This window comes from Anomaloglossus baeobatrachus, chromosome 8, assembly GCF_048569485.1.
Source record: "Anomaloglossus baeobatrachus isolate aAnoBae1 chromosome 8, aAnoBae1.hap1, whole genome shotgun sequence".
In the NCBI taxonomy this organism is placed as follows: domain Eukaryota; kingdom Metazoa; phylum Chordata; class Amphibia; order Anura; family Aromobatidae; genus Anomaloglossus; species Anomaloglossus baeobatrachus.
Genome location: NC_134360.1, coordinates 29,111,110 through 29,134,873, shown reverse-complemented (window position 1 = coordinate 29,134,873; position 23,764 = coordinate 29,111,110). Strand labels below are relative to the sequence as shown.

The 23,764-nt window shown below is 44.5% G+C and overlaps 1 protein-coding gene across 1 annotated transcript in view; it reads left to right on the top strand.

The window, feature by feature from the left end:
* TAFA4 (TAFA chemokine like family member 4) overlaps positions 1-23,764 on the top strand; it is a 327,199-nt gene that overhangs the window by 74,993 nt on the left and 228,442 nt on the right. The window lies entirely within an intron of this gene.

Genomic DNA, 23,764 nt, shown 5'->3' with positions numbered 1-23,764 from the left:
CCTGAATTTTCACCACTTGTTTTCCTTTGGAGGCTTTAAGGCCGCTTTACACGCTGCGATATCGGTACCGATATCGCTAGCGTGCGTACCCGCCCCCATCGTTTGTGCGACACGGGCATATCGCTGCCCGTCGCGCACAAAATCCCGCACCCCCGTCACACATACTTACCTGGATAGCGACGTCGCTGTGACCGGCGAACCGCCTCCTTTCTAAGGGGGGCGGTTCGTTCGGCATCACAGCGACGTCACTAAGCGCCCGCCCAATCAAAGCGGAGGGGCGGAGATGAGCGGGACGAACACCTCCTTCCTTACTCATTGCTGGCGGGCCGCAGAGGTAAGGTGAGGTTCCTCGTTCCTGCGGTGTCACACGGAGCGATGTCTGCTGCCGCAGGAACGACGAACTACATCGCCCAAGCATCAGCAACGAGAATTGGGAAGGGACCCCCATGTCACCGATTAGCGATTTTGAACGTTTTTGCGACGATTCAAAATCGCTCATAGGAGTCAAACACAACGAGATCACTACAGCGGCCGGATGTGCGTCACAAATTCTGTGACCCCAACGAGATCGCTGTAGCGAAATTGTGGCGTGTAAAGCCACCTTTAGTTTTATTATTTCAGATATCTCTGAGCTAGTGGGTGGAGATTAGCTTTCATGATGTCTTCCAAGCAAATGTATGTCAGGGGTACAAACATTTTTTGGTCCAAGGGCCACATTGCTTAAAAAAATGTAAAGGGGTACTTACATCCGAACCGCTATCATTACATTAATATTTTATCAAACCCCCATCAGTACTTTAATATATCACAATAACCAAGTTTTGAGTAGTTGAGGAGGAATTAGAGAATTTTTGCTCCAAAGAAAACAATGTGAACACATACTAACTTAAATTGAGTTTTTAAAGCAGAAATTAACCAGGAATTCAAAATTAATGCATCCCAGATACAACATCAGTACATGAATGCAGCACCAGAACCACCATCCTTACATTAATACAGTACTGTAAACACGGTCAATACATGAATGTAGTGACAAAACCACCATTAGTACATGAATACAGCACCAGAACCACCATCAGTACATGAATGCAGCACTACATGAATGTAATTCCAGAACCACAATTAGTACATTAATGCAGCAGTACATGAAAGCAGTGCCAGAACAACATCAGTACATTAATGCAGCCCTATATGAATGCAGTGCCAGAACCATAATCAGTACATGAATGCAGCACTACATGAATGCAGTGCCAGAACCACAATTAGTACATGTAAACTGATGAACAATAGGGTAACAATGTTTTGAACATTTGCATTTCAGTCTCCATATCTCACTGTCCACCACAGCTGTGAGTCAAATTTATGTATGAGATAGCCAAGATGATTGTCTATAAAATGAAGGGAGTCGCACGTTCAAAACTATACAGGATGGCGCGATATGGAGCCTGAAAGCCAAAAGTTCAAAATCTTGTTACCATTTTGCTCATCAGTGTATGCAGCACCAAACTTAGTACAGTGATCAATTGAGACGTCAGGTCAGCCACATACAGTATATAATTGTAATGCATGAACCTACAATTCCCAGTATGCCCTTAACAATGGTAAGGAGATACTGGGAGATGATGTTACCAGACATCATCAGACTGCGGACCATACAGGAACCACAACAGTGATGAGCCGCAGGAAGTATCACAAATAAATATTTGCATCCAGGTACTTTATAGGTGACATCTTCTCTGATTGGAGTCATTCTCATCCCTTTTGTTTCAATGTAGCAAAGAAGCCATGATGAGAATTTACACCCAGGGCTTGCCTCTGCAGACTTCCCTCACCTCCGTCTACAGCAGGACAACCCTACACGGGGGCCTTAAAAATAAAAGTTACATTATACTGCCTCATAAATAAAAATATCTCTCATGCTGTACCCCTAAAGAAATAATTGCTCCTCACAAAATATCCCATCACACTGCCCCTCTCTATAGTATCCCCCACACTGTCTGATTTATAATATCCCCCCACACTGCCCCTCTCTATAATATTCTTAACACTGTCCCTCTCCAAATTATCCCCCCAAATTGCTCCTTCTATATTTGCACCCCACACTAATGCTTTCCACAAAGTCCCCTCCACCCCACTGCCCCTCGCTATACCATGTCCTCCTTTACTAATGTCCCTTAACTACCCCTTGATGTTCCCAATGTGCCCTTGTAGTAAAACAACTCACCTCCCATGCCCCCTCATTTAGAATAATAGCACATTAAAAGTTCAGCTGCTCCATTAAGCGCTTACCTAATGTGTCTGTGGCCTCTGTGGTGCCAGCAGCAGGTGATTAGGTCAGCAGCGCCAGGGCGGGGGACAGATGGGCTCTCCTCGTCTCCAGTTCTGGCGCTCAAGTGTTCAAATGTATTCACGTCTGAAAGACAAAAATATATATGCAGACAGAATAAGAGATCGGGCATCTCCTGTACAGCTCTGACGGCCACAACATACCCTTGGGCTGGTGGCATGCAACCCGTGGGCCATATGTTGTGCTGGCCTACTCTATGTAGTGCATGTTCAGAAACAGCAGTCTGTACTGATCAGGGGAGCTGAGAGCCCAGCTTTGAGGCAAGATAAAACACCTACTAGAAAGTGGCAGCCGCATGAAGGATCTTATACCGCAGTACTGAGCATTGTAGTTGTGAGTACATCTCTGGGGTGAGATAAAACACTAGAAAGCAGCAGCACAGAGACAGAAAGACAGGGAAAGAGACAGAGGCAGACAGGGAAAGAGACAGAGAGACATACAGGGACAGACAGGGAAAAAGACAGACAGAGACAGAACAGAGGCAAAAAGGGAAAGAGAGACAAAGGGAAAGAGACATACAGACAGACATACAGACTTGGAAAAAGACAAACAAAGGCAGAGGCAAACAGGGAAAGAGACAGACAAACAGAGAGAGAGAGAGACAGAGGCAGACATGGAAAGAGACAAACAGACAGAAAGGGAAAGAGACACAGACAGACAGACATGGAAAAAGACAGACAGAAGCAGAGGCAGACATGGAAAGATACAGACAAACAAACAGAGAGAGAGAGAGAGAGAGACAGAGACAGACAGGGAAAGAGGCAGACATATAGAGATGGACAGAGAGACAGACAGAGACAGACAGACAGGGAAAGAGGCAGAGACAGACAGAGAGAGAAAGAGGTAGACAGGGAAAGAGACAGAGACAGACAGAGGCAGACCGTGAAAGAGGCAGACAGAAAGACAGAGACAGACAGGGAAAAAAACAGACAGACAGAGACAGACAGAAGGGAAAGAGACATACAGAGACAGAAGCAGACAGGGAAAGAAACATAGAGATAGACCCAGACAGGGACAGAGAGACAGGACAAAGACAGAGACAGACAGAACAGAGGCAGACAGGGAAAGAGACAGACAGACATACAGACAGGGAAAGAGACAGACACAGGGAAAAAGACAGACAGAGACAGAGGCAGACAGGGAAAGAGAAAGACAGAGAGATAGAGAGAGACAGAGACACTTAGTTACTACCCCGGGCAACATTGGGTATTACAGCTAGTGAATAATAAAGTTCAGTAATCAGGAGGTGGAGGAGAACTGGTTTATATGTGGCGAAAGAAGCAAATTTCTCTTTTGAGATACATTTCAAAGTTTCTTACATTTACTTATACTTTTGATTTATGCAAATTTGTTGATTAATTAAATGTCATCTATGTACGGTATAATAATAATAATAATAATAATAATCTTTATTTCTATAGCGCCAACATATTCCGTATAAATGTGTAGCACTGAGTGTGACTTATACATCCGTATATGCAATGTGCATTAGGGGGAGAAAGGATTCGGCTTGGGATGCAGAGAAATGCCTCGTCCCTACCTGCAAAGCAGGGGATCATGTCAGGTGCCAGACTGTGCACAAAATGCCCAAGACAGCGCTGATAGGAAATGTCACATCTTCTGGGGTTATCCATCTCTGCATTTGCCAATGAGCCTTTGCGTGTGGAGACTTCTATAAACCAGGCAAGGATACAAAGTGCACATCTATAAACGGTCCCTGCTGTTTTACAATGAATACTTAATGCTATCCTCGCAGGTCAGGCACACATCCGAAAGCAGATGATCAAACCAGTCATCAGTGCCAAGGGGAGCGCATGGAGAATTGTCCACCAGGGGTCACTGTTCTACTGCAGCTTGTTTTATTGTTCCCCAGCCTTCATATACAGGGGTGTGAAAAAGTATTTGCACCCTACCTGACTTCTAGTTCTTTTGCATGTTTCTCACACTTAAATGTTTCAGATCATCAAGCAAACTTAAATATTAGACAAAAAAAACACAGGTAAATACAAAATGAAGTTTATAAATGAAGGTCTTTATTACGAAGGGAAAAAGAAATCCAAACCTACAGGACCCTATGTGAAAAAATGATTTCCCCCCAACTTAAAAAATAAATTAACTGTGGTTTATCACAGCTTTGGGAAACGGTTCTATTTCCCTAGCAATACCCAGGCTTGATTAATGCCACACCTGTTCTCAATTAAGGAATCACTTAAATAGGACCTGCCTGACAAAGTGAAGTAGACCAAAAGATCCTCAAAACTTACATGTCATGCCACGATCCAAAAAAATTCAGGAACAAATGAGAAACAAAGTATCTGAGATCTATCAGTCTGAAAAAGGATATAAAGCTAGTTCTAAGAAATCTTTTTAAGAAATCAGGAAGGGCCAAACACTTTTTCACGTCACTGTATACATAGAATTGCTATATAAATCCATCTACATCTAATGTCCGGCTGTAAATCATATATCTATCCATCCATTTAAAAAAAAACGCAGCATGTGGATAGTATGTATTTATGGAAAATACATTGCAACATTAGATTTTGGCACTGTAAAATGCTTTGTTTTTGCATATTAAAACAGACACTGCAAATATGTTGCTACAGAGATAGAGAGGTGGATAGATAGATAGAGTACATAGCAAAAGTGAGTACTCCCCTCACATTTTTTGTAAATATTTTATTATATCTTTTCATGGGACAGCACTGCAGATCTGACCCTGTGATACAATGTGCAGTGTCAGTGTGCAGTTTGTATACAATGCACAGTGTCAGTGTGCAGCTTGTATACAATGTGCAGTGTCAGTGTGCAGCTTGTATACAATGTACAGTATCAGTGTGCAGCTTGTATACAATGTACAGTGTCAGTGTGCAGCTTGTATACAATGTACAGTGTCTGTGTGCAGCTTGTATAACAGGGTAAATTTGGTGTCCTCTAAATAACACAACACACAGCCATTAATGTCTAAACCACTGGCAACAAATGTGAGTACAGCCCATAAATGACCAAATTGTGTCCAAAGTGTGAATATTTTGTGTGGTCACCATTATTTCCAGCACGGCCTTAACTCTCTTGGGCCTGGAGGTCACTAGAGCTTCACAGGAGCCGCTGGATCCTCTTCCATCCTCTGTGATGACATACCGGAGCTGGTGGATGTTATAGACCTTGCGCTCCTCCACCTTTCTATTTGAGTAGGCCCCACAGATGCTCCATAGGGTTTAGGTCTGGAGACGCTCGGCCGGTCCAGCACCTTCACCCTCAGTTTCTTTAGCGAGGCAGTGGTGGTCTTGGAGGTGTTTAGGGTCATTATTATGTTGGAATATGAAGGAAGGGGGATCCTGCTCAGCCTATTCTAGGATTTTCTTTTCTAAGTTCTGCAGATATGCTGCTATTTCACATCTGCACAGATCCGTGTGACACGTGGACCTAATGTAGTCTGCAAAGAATAATGTCCAATTAGTTTATCTGGAAAGATGCTGCAGTGCCACCTAGTGTTCACGAGCGGTATGACAGCTTTCAATAATTCCCCCCCAAATTCTTCATCCAAACTAAAATGACTAATGATTCCTCCCTGTTTGGCTTTATTATCCACCACATTATGGATCCGTTCAGTTCTACGAAGCAAAGAACCTCAAGGACTGGATGGATATTTGATGTACAATTGCAATAATTTACATAATGCATTATATTATAATATATATATATATATATATATATATATATATATATATATATATATATATATATATATATATATATATATATGATGTGACCTGGTCTGGTTCATATGTTCCAATAAGGCCTTTCATCACCTCGAAGACTATCCTTTTCTGTAGTGGAAATGTCTTTTTCAAGTGGAGATATATAGATGACATTTTTTTTGCATGGCAAAGTGTTAAGGTCACCCTGAGTAAATGAGGAATAATGAAAAGGATCCTGCCGAAATCTTGGTTTGCCGAAGGAAATGCAAAGTTTACTCTACGCAATGCATCTCCAGAACAAAGGCCCGGCCTCCCCAGTGTAAACTCCCATTCACTTCTGAAGTGCAAATATTTTAGGATTATATCAGATATGACAGTCGCCAAAGCAATATAGTATTCAGCTGTATCATCCATGAGTGACTTGCAGATTGGATTGGCAAGCTTTATCACGTGCATTAACCCAACACGCTCTGAAAATTGAAAACGACGTTATTGCAGGAGCTCGTTAGCAGCTTATTGGCATTGAGCTGTTTCTACCAATTCCAGGCTGGATCATTGAAATATGTCTGCATTATTATCCTGGCTGATCCATCCTGAAAATAAGCAGCAACAGGGGGGGGGGTTTACTGGCCCCTGATCTCCCCCACGTGTGTATCAATGTTACCTTTGCACTCCCTCTAGTTACTTTGCTTGTGTTTGTTGGACCCCTGAGCTCCCCTGTGTTTAGATCCAAAGCAATGTCTATGTTATTTGAAAAATCAGAGCATAATTCCATAGTGCTGCCACCTACCTTGTGCCAATTATATACTGATGTCTCCTTAGAATGTAGAGAGGGCAATTGTTACCTCTGCACCAATAGTAGTTACAGTTGTGTAGTAGTAGATACCAATAACATACAGTGACTGTCCTGATTGAAGTCGTTGATTTTTGCCATTTTCTCCACTGGCCCAGACCATCATGACAACTTCTTCCAGTTTTTTGTCTGCTGAGTTTGTAGCACAGACCTATTTCACTTCCAGCACTGACCCCATCTAATCTGGACCTACACAAACACTGCAGCCTGTTGAATCCCCGAGTTTTGTCTGTTGCTGCCCCTTATCTGCTGCACCCTAAATGCTTTAATGCAGAAATAATCAGTGTCATTGTAATTCCCTAGTTTTTCTTTATATTTCAATATAGTTGAAAGTAGTGTTCGCCTACTGGATCTATGGCCAAATCTTCCCTTACATCAACAAAACTCCTGAAAATGGGGGAACTTTCCAGACTCTAGGAAGGCTTGGTAGGTGACTTATGCACTCAGGGCTGAATTTATACAGATCTGCGCAATGACATAACTAAAGTCTAATGAGCCCTGGTGCAAAATTTGAACCTGGCCCCCCCACTGCATGTTGGTCAGATGTATGGGCCCTTATAGGGCTCCTATAAAGACATGTGTTTTCCCCTCCATTATATGGTAATGTGATCCATCCTGGAATATAGGCCCCCCCATCCAGGTATATATGTCCCCATCCTGGTACACTTGTTTCCTATCCTGGTATATATGTCCCCCATCCTGGTATATATGTCCCCATCCTGGTATATATATATGTCCCCATTCTGGTACATTTGTTTCCTATCCTGGTATATATGTCCCCATCCTGGTACATTTGTTTCCTATACTGGTATATATGTCCCCATCCTGGTATATATGTCCCCATCCTGGTACATTTGTTTCCTATCCTGGTATATATGTCCCCCATCCTGGTATATATGTCCCCATCCTGGTATATATGTACCCATCCTGGTATATATGTCCCCATCCTGGTACATTTGTTTCCTATCCTGGTATATATGTCCCCATCCTGGTATATATGTCCCCATCCTGGTACATTTGTTTCCTATCCTGGTATATATGTCCCCCATCCTGGTATATATGTCCCCCATCCTGGTATATATGTCCCCCATCCTGGTATATATGTCCCCATCCTGGTACATTTGTTTCCTATCCTGGTATATATGTCCCCATCCTGGTATATATGTCCCCATCCTGGTACATTTGTTTCCTATCCTGGTATATATGTCCCTCATCCTGGTATACATGTCCCCATCCTGGTATATATGTCCCCATCCTGGTATATATAATGGAAGCAATTTCTGGCACAGAAAGAGTGGTGAAAAATGATTTTTTTTTATTTGTTTTTCAGTGATTTCTGCAAAAAGTCACACCAATAACTCCTTATGCCAACGTTTCGGCTCTTTTAGGCAGAGCCTTTGTCAAGGCAAAGGATCTAGTGCAACAAAGCAAATAAACAAAATTAGTCTCTTAAAGGAGAAAATAATCATAAAAAAATAATAAAAGGAAAACAAAGTATATACAGCAAGAGCGTGCATGAAATTCGCATATAAGCCATGTAGGAATATTAAACAAAGTAGGAAAATTAAACAAAGGGATATGCACGCATGACGGGTAACGTGATATAATAGGGAGAGCAGGTCATGGCTGACTTAAAACAGAGTGAATAACTTGAAAAAAATGATCATGGGACGTGTAAGCACATAATTATATAAAGGAGACACTAAGAGCTTATAATGTATAGGAGGACACAGGTAATGTCATACAATGGAAATGCACAATAAATGAATGCAGGACCTGAGGACAATAAACATACCCCGGGGTGTTTATTGTCCTGCATTCATTTTTTGTGAATTTCTATTGTATGACATTACCTGTGTCCTCCTATACATTATAAGCTCTTAGTGTCTCCTTTATATAATTATGTGCTTACACGTCCCATGATCATTTTTTTCAAGTTATTCACTCTGCTTTAAGTCAGCCATGACCCGATCTCCCTATTATATCACGTTACCCGTCATGCGTGCATATCCCTTTGTTTAATTTTCCTACTTTGTTTAATCTTCCTACATGGCTTATATGTGAGTTTCATGCACGCTCTTGCTGTATATACTTTGTTTTCCTTTTATTATTTTTTTATGATTATTTTCTCCTTTAAGAGACTAATTTTGTTTATTTGCTTTGTTGTACTAGATCCTTTGCCTTGAGAAAGGCTCTGCCTAAAAGAGCCGAAACGTTGGCATAAGGAGTTATTGGTGTGACTTTTTGCAGAAATCACTGAAAAACATAAAAAAAATCATTTTTCACCACTCTGTGTGCCAGAAATTGCTTCCATTATATTGTCCTAAGTTTTCTGAGCACCAATTATTTATGGTGAAGCGGAGCCTTATCCTATTGATTCCCATCCTGGTATATATCCCCATCCTGGTACATATGTCTTCTATCCTGGTATATATGTCCCCCATCCTAGTATATATGTCCCCCATCCTGGTATATATGTCTCCTATTCTGGTATATATCACTTCCATCCTGGTATATATTCTCCATCCTTATGTATATGATCCCCATCATGGTATATATGTCCCCCATCCTGGTATAAATGTCCACCATCCTGGTATAAATGTCCACCATCCTGGTATAAATGTCCACCATCCTGGTATAAATGTGCCCCATCCTGGTATAAATGTCCCCCATCCTGGTATAAATGTCCCCCATCCTGGTATAAATGTCCCCCATCCTGGTATAAATGTCCTGCATTCTGGTATATATGTTCACCATCATGGTATATGTGTCTCCCATCTTGGTATATAATAATATTTATTCATTGATATAGCACTATTCGTTCCACTGCGCTTTACATACATTGGCAACACTGTCCCCATTGGGGCTCCAATCTAGAGTCCCTATCTGTAGGAGACCCCGGAGGAAACCCACACAAACACGGGGAGAACATACAAACTCCTTGCAGATGTTGTCCTTGGTGGGATTTGAACACAGAACCTCAGGGCTGCAAGACTGTCCCCTTCTTGGTATAAATATTCCCCATCCTAGTATATATGTTCCTCATCCTGGTATATATGTGTCCCATCCTGGTATATATGTCCTGCATTCTGGTATATATGTTCCCCATCCTGGTATATGTGTCTCCCATCTTGGTATATATGTCGTCCATCCTGGCACATGTGTCTATCCTGGTATATATGTCCCCCATCCTGGTATATACATCACCGATCTTGGTATATACATGTCCCATCCTGGCTTACATACCCTGCACCCTGGTATATATGTCCCCCATTCTGGTATATATGTCCCCCATCCTGGTATATATGTCCCCCATCCTGGTATATATGTCCCTCTAACTGCAGTGCTGCCCCCTGCGACCAAGCAAGACAGCGCAGGCTGAACATATGGATAATGTAACGCTCAAACAGCATTTTATATGGGGTTTTCAAAATAACACTGTAAAATGTGTAAATATTTGGTTATTTCGTATGGATGCTGCTCCCCAGGCCATGACCTAGGATGATTTTATAGGAAATTCGGCGCTGCCAAAATCAATTGAAACCTCCTGGAAAGTTGTGATGCTGAAAGGCTTCTTGTGCATAACTCTGTCACCAGCGTCATGACCTGACAAGGCTGACAACAGGGAACAAAAGACAGTATTTTAATATATAGTAAATTAAAATAAAATGTTTTCGTAATCTTGCATAATCCGTTTTTGTGCAAAATGACAAACTCAGCTCAAACAGACATAACAAACTTAGCTCTGCTACATAGATGCTTTTATTTGGAGGAGACAGATGAACACTTTGCTCCATTTCGCGGCCTTGATAAACCCATGATGTAATCTCAGAAGCCTCCACTAGGTGGCACACTTGATACGTTTACCGGACGCCAGGTTGGCAGGCAGACTGCTAATTTATCATCTGTCTACAAAACAGCAAACAATGGCCATAAATTCAGATACAGATTCACAGAAAAGAAACGATATTCTGCAGTTTTGCTTAGAATTCTTTTTACTATTTTTAGATGTTCTGTTCCAAAACGAGAAATGCTGCCGCGCGGTGTCTGATGTGCGGCTCTCGGCCTTTTTTTTTGTTTTTAGCTCATCCATGAGGCACTAATTACATAAAGGCGGTGACACTGAGGACTTGGGCCAGGGATGGCGGCAAATCCCGGGTGCCCTCCTCGTGCTCCTCAACTCATTAGCTTTATCATAAGGGGACACTGATCTGGATTTGGTTGCATTGTGTAAAAATATATTTCTAGATGTTGAGTTGATAAGAAACCTTGAAGGTCCATGTTCTTATCCATAAAAAAAACCCAACAGAACGTAATATTTGGTAGAAATCTTGCTGTTCCAGAGATCGTACGTTTCTGGAGGATCTTGACTAGGTTTGCACACACTGCAGCAGGGATTTTGGCGACTCCTCCATACAGAACTTCTCCAGATCTTTCAGGTCACTCCTCCATACAGATCTCAGATCTTTCAAGTCACTCCTCCATACAGATCTTCTTCAGCTCTTTCAGGTCACTCCTCCATACAGATCTTCTTCAGCTCTTTCAGGTCACTCCTCCATACAGGTCTTCTCCAGATCTTTCAGGTCACTCCTCCATACAGATCTTCTCCAGCTCTTTCAGGTCACTCCTCCATACAGATCTTCTCCAGATCTTTCAGGTCACTCCTCCATACAGATCTTCTCCAGATCTTTTAGGTCACTCCTCCATACAGATCTTCTCCATATATTTCGGGTCACATCTCCATAGAGATCTTCTCCAGATCTTTCAGGTCACTCCTCCATACAGATCTTCTCCAGATCTTTCAGGTCACTCCTCCATACAGATCTTCTCCAGATCTTTCAGGTCACTCCTCCATACAGATCTTCTCCAGATCTTTCAGGTCACGCCTCCATAGAGATCTTCTCCAGATCTTTCAGGTCACTCCTCCATACAGATCTTCTCCAGATCTTTTAGGTCACTCCTCCATACAGATCTTCTCCATATATTTCGGGTCACATCTCCATACAAATCTTCTCCAGATCTTTCAGGTCATTCCTCCATACAGATCTTCTCCAGATCTTTCAGGTCACTCCTCCATAGAGATCTTCTCCATATATTTCGGGTCACATCTCCATAGAGATCTTCTCCAGATCTTTCAGGTCACTCCTCCATACAGATCTTCTCCAGATCTTTCAGGTCACTCCTCCATACAGATCTTCTGCAGCTCTTTCAGGTCACTTCTCCATACAGATCTTCTCCAGATCTTTCAGGTCACTCTTCCATACAGATCTTCTCCAGATCTTTCAGGTCATTCCTCCATACAGATCTTCTCCAGATCTTTCAGGTCACTCCTCCATAGAGATCTTCTCCATATATTTCGGGTCACATCTCCATAGACATCTTCTCCAGATCTTTCAGGTCACTCCTACATACAGATCTTCTCCAGATCTTTCAGGTCACTCCTCCATACAGATCTTCTCCAGCTCTTTCAGGTCACTCCTCCATACAGATCTTCTCCAGATCTTTCAGGTCACTCTTCCATACAGATCTTCTCCAGATCTTTCAGGTCACTTCTCCATAGAGATCTTCTCCAGATCTTTCAGGTTTCAGGGCTGTCGATGGGCAACATTGAGTTTCAGTTCCTCCAAAGATTTCCTATTGGGTTCAGGTCTGGATGCTGGCTAGGTCACTCCAGGACCTTGAAATGCTTCTTACGGAGCCACTCCTTAGTTGCCCTGGCTGTGTGTTTCGGGTCAATGTTATCCTGGAAGATGCAGCCATGACCCATATTCAATGCTCGTACTGAGGGAAGGAGGTTATTGACCAAAATCTCGCAATACATGACCCCATCCATCCTCCCTTCAATACGGTGCAGTCATCCTATCCCCTTTGCAGAAAAGCACCCCCAAAGTATGATATTTCCACCCCCATGCTTTACAGTTGGGATGGTGTTCTTGGGATTGTGCTTATCCTCCTTCTTCCTCTAAACACAGCGATTGACGTTGATACCAAAAACAAATTTTGGTCTCATCTGACCACATGACCTTCTCCTATGTCTCCTCTGGGTCATCCAGATGATCATTGAGGAACTTCAAATGAGCCTGGCCATGTGCTGGTGTGAGCAGGGGGATCTTTCGTGCCCTGCAGGATATTAATCCATGATGGCGTAGTGTGTTACTAACAGTAATCTTTGAGACTGTAGTCCCAGCTCTCTTCAGATCATTGACCAGGCCCACCCATGTAGTTCTGGGCTGATTCCTGACCTTTCTCAGAATCCATTATCCCACGATGCGTGATCTTGAATGGAGACCCAGACCGAGTAAGACTGACAGTCATCTTGTGTTTCTTCCATTTCCTTATAATTTCACAAACAGTTGTTGCCTTCTCACCGAGCTGCTTGCCTATTGTCCTGTAGCTCATCCCAGCCTTGTGCAGGTCTACAATTTTATCCCTGGTCTCCTTAGACAGCTCATTGATGTTGGCCATGGTGGACAGGTTGGAGTGTGATTGATAGAGTGTGTGGACAGGAGTCTTTTATACAGGTAACAAGTTCAAACAGGTGCAATTAATACAGATAATGAGTTCAGAGTAGAAGAAAAAAATGACAGGACTGTGAGAGCAGAATTCTTGCTGGTTGATAAGTGATCAAATACTTATTTCAGGCAATAAAATGCAAATTAATTATTTAATAATCTTGCATTGTGATTTTCAAATTTTTTTTTTATTTATCCCATCCATCCATCCATCCATCCATCCATCTATCCATTCTCTGTAATTTTACAATGGCAGCAGCCCTAGGAGTTGTGTTCCCCTCCTCTATGTCTTGGGGGGCACACGTTCGGAGATTTGGATGAACAGTCCCCGTGTGACCAGCACAGACAGTGACAGTGGGTGGGGGTCTAGTAAGGATGATTCTGCCCCAATATCCGTCCTGACTCTTTAATGCAATTCCTGCCTTCGGGGAGATTACAGACGGCATTTTAGCACTTCGCGAGTACTTTGCTGGACACCGGGGGTCTGCTCTGCATTGATCCGAGGTCGGCTCTGACATGTGTTTGACCTTTTCTTCCACGTACTGACTGCACTGTAATATTGGACACAGATAGTTATAATTTAGTTCATGTCATTTCTCGTGCGGCACGGATGTCGCTTAAAATGTTTACCAATTACAAGTGACGTGCCAAGAAATTCATTTATGAAGGAAAGTGATGAGGACCCTGCAGCACATTACACATCACTGAGCGTTTATCTTCTGATTGTAAACAATGTGTCCATTCACTGTCAGTAAGCAGAAATATTTAGGAACTAAAACACCAAATATGTGATTGGAAAAAGGAACCTTGTCTGACCCTGATCCCAAAGATACCTCTGAAGGTGATGATGTTTGGGCCGCCTTCCTAACCCTGATCTAGTGGCACATCTCCCTCCAGCCAGGAGAGGGCCGGGACAGGAGTGATTAATCCCACACAAATAAACATACGGCGGAAAAAAAACAAAACTCAAACTCACAGAGGTTTAGATAATATATGATCAGAAGGAAACTAAAGGCCGCTTTACACGCAGCGACATCGCTAACGAGATGTCGTTGGGGTCATGGAATTCGTGACGTACATCCGGCCTCGTTAGCTACGTCGTTGCGTGTGAAACGCAGGAACGACCGCTAACGATCAAAATTACTCACCTTATCGTTGATCGTTGACACATCGTTCTATTCCCAATTATCGTTGCTGCTTTTGCACTCAGGTTGTTAGTCGTTTCTGAGGCAGCACACATCGCTTTGTGTGACACCCCAGGAACGACAAACAACAGCTTACCTGCGTCCTCCGGCAAGGAGGTGGGCTTGTGTCGCGGGCGGGGAGGAGGGTGTCAGCACACTACGCTCACCCCTTCTGCTCAGGTCCGGCGGTTGCTGCTCAGTGGTGGCTCGAGCTGTGGGCCGGATCCCGCGGGTTTCTCGAGCGGCACTCCTCGCCCGTGAGTGAAAGGGGGTTTGTTGGGTGTGGGGATAGTTTATTGTCCGTGACGCCACCCACGGTTGTGGTGATTTCACCACCGCTGCTCTATATGGGGATCCCGAGGATGGTGATGCGGAGCAGCCAGGTGTTGTGTTGCCCCTCCGTGGGTAGGGGTTGGTGATCCCGGTGATGGCTTGGGAGGTGCAGGGCCTGGTGGGCGCAGGGACGCGGGGGCAGCGCTGTGCCTTGCGGCACTGTGGTACTCACTCAGCCTGAGACGTTGACACAGTTTTTACGGTAAACCAAATGGCTGGTAAGACGGTCCCACGGACGGCTGCACTTGCTCTCCCAGTAGGTGACGGTGATGTCCCTCTTCCTAGCACCTTTGTTTACTTGTTGGTTGCGATGGGTCCCCACCGGTAACCCGCTCCCCGGCTTCAAGCTGGACCGGGGGAGCTCTACTCTTTGCCCGCAGGCGCTGGCCCTGAGAAACTGGTGCCTTGGCGGTGGCGGTGTCTCTCCTACTCTGGTTGGGCTGTTGCCTTCAATCGGGACTTGGTTGTTGGGGGATCTACGTCCCCTTCACTGACGGATTTGGCAAATTCTGGCGACTCCTAGCCTTGCCGGGGTCCGAGAGGCCCCTGCCCTGGTGCTGACTGTCCTTCGGAACACTGCTCCAGACCGCCGGGCCACTACCCGTCCGCGGTCCTTCCAGGAACTTCCAAACGGTCCCCCTCCAGACAGTCACCGCCGTTGCTGACCTTGCTGACCTGTCCTGCACACAGCTGGACGACTTCAGGCTTTCTCTCTGTCACCACTCTTGCTTTCCTCCTTTACCACTTTACTTCCTTCTACTTTCCCTTCCTTAACTCATCTTAGCTGTTTACTCCTTCACTCCCCTAACTAGACTGCCTGGTCTTCCCGCCTCCAGAGCTGTGTTCTCCTCGGTGGGCGGAGCCAACCGCCTGGCCCACCCCCTGGTGTGAATCATCAGCCTCTGGAGGAAGGCAACAAGGATTTTTGGTTAGCTTTGGTGTTCCTAACTGGGATGTAGGGTGTGGTGGTGTGTGACCTGTGTCCCCTGGCTTGCCCAGGGCGACACACTTGTCTTTCCTTCGGCTGCTCTCCGCTTCTATTAGCTGCCTGCCGTGTGACGTCGCTGTGACGTTGCACGAACCGCTCCCTTAGAAAAGAGGTGGTTCGCCGGCCACAGCGATGTCGCAGGGAAGGTAAGTACGTGTGATGGGTACTAGTGATATTGTGCGCCACGGGCAGCGATTTGTCCATGACGCACAAACGACAGCGGCGGGTACGCTCGCTAGCGATCTCACTAGCGAGATCGAGGAGTGTAAAATGCCCTTAAAGGAAGGGAGGAAATAATCAGACAAGAGAATTTCCACAACACACAGAAGTTTACAAGCAACTGGATATCAAAGCACAAGGACCGGGATCACATAAAGCTATAATCGGCAAGGAAGAACAGGCTCCACCACCCTAAAGAAGGCAGAGGCAGCTGTGATAGGTCTCCTGCAACATGTGACTCAAACAGTAATCCACAGGCTAGCAGAAATTAACTCCTGCAAGAAGAGCACAGCTGGTCAACGCCCGAGGCTGACTGTGCAACTGAAAGGCAGCGTCCAACTCTGCTGTGTGAACGACGTCACACGTAGTCCTGACACTAGGCGAGTTTTGAGCCAGATATCGTGTGATATTTTGCCTTAGTTTTTGCTGCAGATTTAGGGTTCAAGTGTTAAAAAGGTACCCAGCTGCCTAACTGAAAGCACGGTTCCTGGCAGAAAACATACTTAATTTTTCCCAGTAGTCGCCGCTGGCTTTTGGTCATGGGGTGTGCCGGCACACTTATGGGCACCACTCACCTCACTATGAGCACGCTCCGGCACTTGGACTGATAGTCAATATGGCAGGCTCACAATACGGTGAACAGCGACTGTAGCCACTCCAGCAGCCCCCATGGCTGACAGTCATACGGGCAACATTCATTATGCTTAATGTATAGGACAAAAACCTACAAAAGAACCCCTATAATACCGTACACCTGTGTCCTAATTAGAACTTCACTTTCCACCCATGAATATACTACCCAGCATATAGGACTCCTGATACAAACAACATTAAAGAGTTCACCCTATACATAATCATGGGGGGCAATTACTTTACTTGTACAACAGTAAACAAACATTCTCTTTAATGTTACGGCACAATGTCATTATCATTGTTTTGACTACGGCAAAAAAAAAAAAATTGAAAGCCAGAGTCCAATTAAAATGTGGCCTAATTAACACTAAACGCTCCAGTGATGGTAATTGGCCCTTTAGAGATTTCAAGCTAAATAGCCATTAAGTTGTTTTTTTGTTTTTTTTTAATGGCATAGGTCAGACTGCAAAGCCTGCGCACAGATAATTATGAAGGTTGTGGATACCGGACGGACGGGGTAGACCGGAACTTTTTTTTTTAATAATTGGTTATTGAAACGTTGGTATAAAGCAGATGTTATAATGACGGACACTAGATATATTCAGCCACTGATTAAACAGTAAAAATAATTAGTGGTGTTTATATATTTGTGATATAGTACAAAGACAGATATTTAAAGGGATTGTCTGGGGTACAAACTTCAACTCTAAATAGCCTCTTGGGACTTTCTTAAAGAAGATCTGTTACGAAGTTAAAAGTGACCAGCTTTTGCTTATTGTATTCCCTCTACCCCCCTGATTATATATGATTTTATATATATATTATATATATATATATATATATATATATATATATATATATATATATATATATAAAATTACAGTTAGGTCCAGAAATCTTTGGACAGTGACACAATTTTCGCGAGTTGGGCTCTGCATGCCACCACATTGGATTTGAAATGAAACCTCTACAACAGAATTCAAGTGCAGATTATAACGTTTAATTTGAAGGTTTGAACAAAAATATCTGATAGAAATTGTAGGAATTGTCACATTTCTTTACAAACACATTTTAGGAGGTCAAAAGTAATTGGACAAATAAACCAAACCCAAACAAAATATTTTTATTTTCAATATTTTGTTGCGAATCCTTTGGAGGCAATCACTGCCTTAAGTCTGGAACCCATGGACATCACCAAACGCTGGGTTTCCTCCTTCTTAATGCTTTGCCAGGCCTTTAGAGCCGCAGCCTTCAGGTCTTGTTTGTTTGTGGGTCTTTCCGTCTTAAGTCTGGATTTGATGCTCAATTGGGTTAAGATCTGGTGATTGACTTGGCCATTGCAGAATGTTCCACTTTTTTGCACTCATGAACTCCTGGGTAGCTTTGGCTGTATGCTTGGGGTCATTGTCCATCTGTACTATGAAGCGCCGTCCGATCAACTTTGCGGCATTTGGCTGAATCTGGGCTGAAAGTATATCCCGGTACACTTCAGAATTCATCCGGCTACTCTTGTCTGCTGTTATGTCATCAATAAACACAAGTGACCCAGTGCCATTGAAAGCCATGCATGCCCATGCCATCACGTTGCCTCCACCATGTTTTACAGAGGATGTGGTGTGCCTTGGATCATGTGCCGTTCCCTTTCTTCTCCAAACTTTTTTTTTCCCATCATTCTGGTACAGGTTGATCTTTGTCTCATCTGTCCATAGAATACTTTTCCAGAACTGAGCTGGCTTCATGAGGTGTTTTTCAGCAAATTTAACTCTGGCCTGTCTATTTTTGGAATTGATGAATGGTTTGCATCTAGATGTGAACCCTTTGTATTTACTTTCATGGAGTCTTCTCTTTACTGTTGACTTAGAGACAGATACACCTACTTCACTGAGAGTGTTCTGGACTTCAGTTGATGTTGTGAATGGGTTCTTCTTCACCAAAGAAAGTATGCGGCGATCATCCACCACTGTTGTCATCCGTGGACGCCCAGGCCTTTTTGAGTTCCCAAGCTCACCAGTCAATTCCTTTTTTCTCACAATGTACCCGACTGTTGATTTGCTACTCCAAGCATGTCTGCTATCTCTCTGATGGATTTTTTCTTTTTTTTCAGCCTCAGGATGTTCTGCTTCACCTCAATTGAGAGTTCCTTAGACTGCATGTTGTCTGGTCACAGCAACAGCTTCCAAATGCAAAACCACACACCTGTAATCAACCCCAGACCTTTTAACTACTTCATTGATTACAGGTTAACGAGGGAGACGCCTTCAGAGTTAATTGCAGCCCTTAGAGTCCCTTGTCCAATTACTTTTGGTCCCTTGAAAAAGAGGAGGCTATGCATTACAGAGCTATGATTCCTAAACCCTTTCTCCGATTTGGATGTGAAAACTCTCATATTGCAGCTGGGAGTGTGCACTTTCAGCCCATATTATATATATAATTGTATTTCTGAACATGTTTTTGTAAACCGCTAAAATAACAAAACTTGTGTCACTGTCCAAATATTTCTGGCCCTGACTGTATATATATATACATATACATACACACACATACATTATATATATATATATATATATATATATATATATATATATATATATATATATATACACACACACACACACTATATATAAATTTTTTTATATATTTTTATTATTTTTTTTTTATTTTTTTTAAATCCACCATACAGTTCGAAAAATATTGCTCTTTTTATACAGGAGTAATTTTTATGGTTTTTACAAAGGGTAATAATGCAGCCTAAAGACACGCCCCCGAGGATCCGAGGATCCTGTAAGCCACACTCCCTTGGTAAATCCCTAAAAATGACTCTTAAATAAATAAATTGTGACATCTGCCCGGGACCACAAACTCAGGATGGCTGTCACGATAAGACTAGAGGAAAGCCGCCCACTCAGCAGGATCCCAAAAAACCCAAAACCCTTTAACCCCTGTACAGGGACCTTGAATTAGAACAAGGTTCAGGAGATCATGGCCTGTGGAAGGCTGCAATCCAGGAAAGAGTAGTCATCAGGCAGGGTCCAAGCCAGGAGGTACAGAAAGGGACAAAATCAGCAGGCAAGAGCGTGGTCAGGAAATTAGGCCAAGGTCAAACTGGAGATGGCAGTGAGGTAGAAAACACGGCAGGCAGGAGAGTAGTCAGAACAGGCAGAGGTCAAAATACAGGGATCAGAAGTTCAGGAGCAGAATGCGAACTAGAGACCAGCAGAATACTACAAGACTATATCTGGCAGTGACCAGCAGTCAGGTGGGCGAATAAGAAGGGTGTGGTGCCTTGGCATTGGCTGTAGCTGAGAGGTGGTAACTGCAGCTGGAAAACAAATGCCACCTACAGTCAGCCAGTGGTACTGCAGATCCCAGGGATACACTTAGTGGATGAGTGGAGCCTGCGTCCACCAGAGCCACTGGCACCGAATCCTCTCGCATCACCAGCACAACCCATGGCGGGAATACGGCGGTACCTGGTAACCGAAGCAGAAGTAGCAGGAGCGGACTCCGGTGGGGACGTGACATTAAGTCCATATCTGTAGAACCGTATGGCAAACTTAAAAAAGAATACTCAGGGGAGCTGGCCACGTTTGACCTTATGACAGGTCTTCTTTAATTAGCTGGAGAATGGCGAGAAGTAGGGTTTTTCTTTATGGAGAACCATTGTTGCATTAAACATATCGGTTCATTGATTTTAACAAGGTCCATGAAATAATTACTTTCCCCTGCTGTGGCACCGCTGATAGGTCTCTCTACAGATCATAGCAGATTGCTTGGATTCCCATCAATGGAACCATCTGTGATCAGGATATTTTTAGGGGGTACCTGATTAACAAAAAGAAATTGTCAGAAACTCCTTTAATATTATTGCAAAGAGTATGAAAGCGAATGGTTTTAAAAACTCTGGATTCCACCCAAAAGCTGGAAAGAAAACTTTCCCTGATCTTGCCCAACTAATGAGTTAGCGCAGGTGGAGATGACAAGGTGCGCTCTAGTCACCGACTAGAAAAAAAGTCTTACATATGGTGACAAATGGAAACAAAGGGGTGATCTACTTAAACTACTGTTTTATATGTCAGACTAAAAAGGATGTGGAGTAAAAACCCTTTTATAAAAAGTGTACAATGTAATATGAGGGTTGAAAAGAAATGGATAGTGATTGCTCTCTTACTATGGACTCATCCTTTAAGTTATTTTTATATAAGTCCCTCCATTTATTGTTTTCCTTTTATGATGTAATGTAATTACCAATGTTGGGCAGTTAGTTCTTTGTATAGGTGCATTATGTGTTTGTGGATGTGTGCTGGTGTGGGTGTGCAGCCGGAGAGGGTGTGCAGCCGGAGAGGGTGTGCAGCTGGTGTGGGTGTGCAACCGGAGAGGGTGTGCAGCCGGAGAGGGTGTGCAGCCGGAGAGGGTGTGCAGCCGGAGAGGGTGAGCAGCCGGAGAGGGTGTGAAACCGGAGAGGGTGTGCAACCGGAGAGGGTGAGCAGCTGGAGAGGGTGTGCAGCCGGAGAGGGTGTGCAGCCGGAGAGGGTGAGCAGCTGGAGAGGGTGAGCAGCTGGAGAGGGTGAGCAGCTGGAGAGGGTGTGAAACCGGAGAGGGTGTGCAACCGGAGAGGGTGTGCAGCCGGAGAGGGTGAGCAGCCGGAGAGGGTGAGCAGCTGGAAATCGTGTGCAGCTGGCATGGGTGTGCAGCTGGAGAGGGTGTGCAGCTGGAGAGGGTGTGCAGCTGGAGAGGGTGTGCAGCTGGAGAGGTTGTACAGCTGGTGTGGGTGTACAGCTGGTGTGGGTGTGCAGCTGGAGAGGTTATACAGCTGGTGTGGGTGTGCAGCTGGAGAGGGTGTGCAGCTGGTGTGGGTGTGCAACTGGCATGGGTGTGCAGCCGGAGAGGGTGTGCAGCCAGAGAGGGTGTGCAGCCGGAGAGGGTGTGCAGCCGGAGAGGGTGTGCAGCCGGAGAGGGTGGGCAGCCGGAGAGGGTGGGCAGCCGGAGAGGGTGGGCAGCCGGAAAGGGTGTGCAGCCGGAGAGGGTGTGCAGCTGGAGAGGGTGTGCAGCTGGAGAGGGTGTGCATCTAGAAATCATGTGCAGCTGGCATGGGTGTGCAGCTGGAGAGGGTGTGCAGCTGGAGAGGGTGTGCAGCTGGAGAGGGTGTGCAGCTGGAGAGGGTGTGCAGCTGGAGAGGGTGTGCAGTTGCAGAAGATGTGCTGCTGGCATGGGTGTGCAGCTAGAGAGGGTGTGCAGCTAGAGAGGGTGGTGCAGCTGCTGTGTTTGTGCAGCTGGAGAGGGTGTGCAGCTGGGGAAGGTGTGCAACTGGTGTGGGCTGTGTGTGCAGCTGGAGAAGGTGTGCAGCCGGCGTGGGTGTGCAGCTGGAGAGAGTATGCAGTCGGTGTGGGTGTGCAGCTGGAGAGAATGCAGCTGGTGTGGCTGAGCAGTTGGTGAGGGGGTGCAGCTGGAGAGGGTGTTCACTTGGCATGGGTGTGCACCTGGTGCGGGTGTGCAGCTGGCATGGGTGTGCAACCAGAGAGAGAGTGTGCAGCTGGAGAGGGTGTGCAGCCGGCGTGGGTGTGCAGCTGGAGAGAGTGTACAGCTGGTGTGGCTGAGCAGTTGGTGAGGGGGTAACGACCTCGAAGAGTAGGTTTACTTGGAGTGTGACTAGTCAGAGACGTGTGCATGAACAGGAATGCAATGTAGATGTTGCCAGGGGTTAGTTCCCACCACTGAGGGCCAGTTACTTTGCACCGATGAGGGGGCGACATGCTGAAACACGTGTCTGCAAATTGAGATTCTGGTTTGGCTTTTATCCTAAGTCATACGGAAAGTCTCATTAAAGGGTCAATGTTGACTTTTAAGATTGCTATTTGCAATAGGTGGCACCAGAGTTCAAGTCCTCTTCCTCTTTGTAGAGGTAGGTTGTGTATTATATAATGGTGTAATGGATGGCTTAAGTTTGGGAGGAAAGGAGCTGACCTTACAGAGCAGTTTTCCATTGTGGCTTCTAGAGAGGGGTCCTGAGTACCTGACATCTATTTGCTCTAATAGGGTACACGTATCGGTGTTGTGTCTATATACTAGAGGTTGCTGTCATTGTCGGAGGGGGATGGTTTGCGTGTCATCCATCCGAAGATGTTATCCATTATTAACTGCCTGGTCTGATCAATGACTGAGCTCATTTACATTCCCTTGTCATAGGCAGCGAAACCCTTAAACCCCACTTATCTTGCTCTTATGCAGTGGTCTAATTGCAGAGAGTCTGCGGATCACAAGGTCACACTAACTGCGCATTATTATAACCACATCGGACTCCTGAATGCAATCGTGCGCTCGCTCCGCGGCCGGAGTTCACATGGGTGCACTGCTTGGTTTAGAAATATCGAAGGCGTAAGACGTGGACGAGCGAAACGTCAAGAGCCCTAATTATTTATATAAACAACATGCATTAAAGAAAAACTCTACCTAAAGCCTATCATATATATTTCCCAATGTATATTATTATTCTCTGTTATCAGCCATTTCATACTGATAGGTAGCGAGCTGTAAAGTTATCATTGAGCAGTTTCAGAACTCCTGATTACTTGCATACCTCCAATGTATTATACAGAGAACCTAATGTAATACCTATTTTCCCCTTGTGGTGGCGCTGTTGGTGGATGGAGTTTAGCTGTAATATGAAATTGTTAACTAATTCCAGAAGAAATCAATAATGTTTTTGGAATCCTGTACAACCCCATTAAAGCACATCCGTCCTTTCACCGAAAACCTGTAAAAAGTCTGATACTGCTGCCAGCGTCCTTTTATTGCACACACCATTCTAATTTATCTTGGAGCTGTCCTAATTCTCATGCATTGTAATTTTCCATCTGTTCTTTTTCTTTGGGTGGTTTTTCTACATGAGCATTCTGCCAGCACTGTAGGTGCTGGAACTGCTCTTCCTAGTATTTATCAGCATGCCTTTTTCTCAGTGCTTGATTATCCTGAACTGTAAGCCCATATTTCTGTTATG